This window comes from Notothenia coriiceps, unplaced genomic scaffold (genome assembly GCF_000735185.1).
Source record: "Notothenia coriiceps isolate Sejong01 unplaced genomic scaffold, NC01 NC01_scaffold00037246, whole genome shotgun sequence".
In the NCBI taxonomy this organism is placed as follows: Eukaryota; Metazoa; Chordata; class Actinopteri; order Perciformes; family Nototheniidae; genus Notothenia; species Notothenia coriiceps.
The window spans coordinates 27,608,262-27,611,427 of NW_011369947.1; positions in this window are offsets into that span (position 1 = coordinate 27,608,262).

Genomic DNA, 3,166 nt, shown 5'->3' on the forward strand with positions numbered 1-3,166 from the left:
TAAAGGGGATGCACGATTTATTTAAAGCCTAATTACCGATAATTACCTGGTTCTGCCTGATCGTCTTCTAACTTTAGTTTCTGCACCATATTAGTCAGCTTTCACTCAATTAAACCTCCCATGTTGTATGCAAAGTATAACAAAAATAACAAAAGGCGCTAAGACATAGTAAGAAAGATCAATTCAAATCAAATCAGTTTTATTTAAAAGGCACATGCAAGTGCTTTACATGTAATAAAACACTTTACTACAATAAAAGACAACATTTAGAACGTATAATACTAAAAAACAAAACAGGCAGGGAACAGTCAGTAGTCCGGCTCCGCTCTGACTAGAAGGGCCAGGGAGAAGAGAGTGAGTCCTTTAGTGTTTGACTTCAAAAAGACCCCGTAGGGTCTGGGCCCGACCTCACATGGAGGGGCAGAGGTGTTCCGAGCTGGGCCAAGCTGAAGGCTCGTGGCCCGCTCGGCGTTTTTGAGCTGGTCTTGGGCCACTATCAAACAAAGCACTTGTCAGCAGACCTTAAGGCCTGGCTGGGGTGTACGCTGGAGGAGTTCGGGCTACATAGGCCGGAAGCCAGCCCATTTAGGGCCTTTGAAAACAAATACAAAGGATTTTAAAATCAATTCTGCAAAACCGAACTGGAAGCCATGTGCAGTGAGGGCCAGAATTGGTGATGTGGTCACGCTTTTTTGTGGGCCAGTCAGAAGACGTGGCAGCCTGGCGTTCTGCACTAGCTGCAGGTCGTATACATTGAGGGCCTGGTCCAAGCCCACCGTAACAGACGCTTGCATTATCCAGTCTCGATGGTAACAAGGGCGGTAATAACCCTTTCTAGGTCTTTAAAAGATAAAAAGCGACTGTGGTCATAGGCCCAATATCACGTATTTTAGAAAAAAAAAAGCAGGATTTACATTGTTTACTCCTATTTTTCTATAAAGTGAAGATGTGTTTACCTCCGTTTGATACGTGCTCTGATAGAATAACTGTATGCTGTTGAAAAAACCTAATAAACAAAGTTTAAAAAAGAAAAGATCAATTCAATCTAGCTGACATCACACAGAAACAAACAACATATTAGATTTTCGAATATTTATTTAGTGTTTTCTCGTGAAGCACAAAATATTAAGGCTGTTTTTCAAATTGCACCCTTGTTTTTATTCTCTAAAACTGTAAAAAATGACATGTTTTAATCACATTAACGGATGCACACACCACTTCCTGTAACCACATGAGTAGATGCTGCCAAAGATAAGCATTTTCTCTCCTATGAAATCCTTTAAATGAACCATTTCCGTATATATATATATATATCGTGCATCCAACGTAATAATGTATGCCTGCTCCTTATTGCATGCATAATTAACCCTGTGAGCTAACCTACTAACTGCGTGATGCATTCAATCTTTTCCAAACTCTTTAACGCTGCCAGAGGAAACAGAGAGGCGACCGTTATTTGAAAAGCTCCGACCTTAACTCACTCTGCAGCTGCTGCAGGAAAGTCTGCAGAAAGAGGCAGATGTGGAACTCCTCAGAAGAAAAGCAGACGTGACCTTTGTCAGGAATTGTAAAAATGTGAAAGCACTTAAAGACAGGCTCAGCGGTTAGACAGTGAACATATCCCTTTCCTTTCATAACTTAAGACCATTGCACAGAACAATATTTCTACCATATAATTACGGAGCAAAGACTAAATAGAAATAGTCGAAAAGCGGTGCATTTATGAGTAAAAAAAGAACCACAAATTTAAAAGAAAAATTCATAAATTCTCTGAGATTAAAGTCATGTATTGATAATAAAATACAGTTGGTAAAGTGTTAAAAAAAAACACATTAATACCAGAAAATATCCAGCTTTTTTCCTTTTTATATTGCTCCTTTTAAGCCTTTTAATTAAGCAATTAATTATGTATTCAATCACTTGTTTAAAGTTATATATTTATTTATTTTTTATATAATTATTATCTATTTTTTTTATTCACCAACAACTTTCCTTGCAGGTTTTATCTCTAAATATGAATGAAAACAAGCTTCCATTCAATACGTACAAAAGATATTAAAGTAAAGTGAAGCAGCTCAGTGACAAACACCTTTAAACTTTATTGACACCCTTTTAATTTGAAGATTTTAGAGATACAGGAGCTTCGAGGCAGAGCTTCTATTTCTGTTTGAATGAACATCCAGAAAACCCCCCGGCTGTTTTCTGTTGGCAGCGTAACGAAATGAACTCTTGTTCTTTTAGACCACGACAGGAATCTGAGTCATTATTCAGTATGCACACACACACACACACACACACACACACACACACACACACACACACACACACACACACACACACACACACACACACACACACTTAAAAATGTCTTTCTATGACGTCCATCAAGTTCAAAGTGCTTATTTATTTAAATGGACTTCCTCCTCTTGCTTTCATATTTCCAACACAATTTACTATCCGATGTGTAATCCTCGTTATGTTATGGAAACTAAACGAATAGCTCAAATTGTTTGTGATTTAACCCTTTGCTGTGTTTCTGAGCTTAAGATCCACTCTCTTATGTGTGCCTTAAATATGAAGTTACAATAAGCAGCTGATTAGCTTAGCTTAGCATAATGACTGTCCGTGAATAGAGAGGCGAAGTCCCGCCCATCTACTTCCGACCCATGGGACCTTATTTCTGAAAAATAATGTATTGAAGTCAATGAAGAGAGAAAGATTACCTTTCGATCCCGTTTGAATTGTGCCACGAATTACACATATGATGTTTGTCAATTTAAAAAATAATTTCCATGTCAAAAAAGTCACATTTTGTCGTAAAACTATTGAAATATAAGACGATGAAAAATACGCAACTAGAAAGACTACAAATCCCAGAGTCCCGGACTCTGGGATTTGTAGTCTTTCTAGTTGCGTATTTTTCATCGTCTTATATTTCAATAGTTTTACGACAAAATGTGACTTTTTTGACATGGAAATTATNAATATTTGCGTACAGCCCTAGTCAGTGTTTCCCATACATTGATTTATTTCTGGCGGGCCGCCACAATTAAATATCGTCCGCCACAAATGGATCTGAAAAAAAATATATATATATTAATATTATTTTAATTTTTTTTTTTTTTTAATTTTTTCTTTTTTTGGTAGTCTAATGGATAGTGAAGTG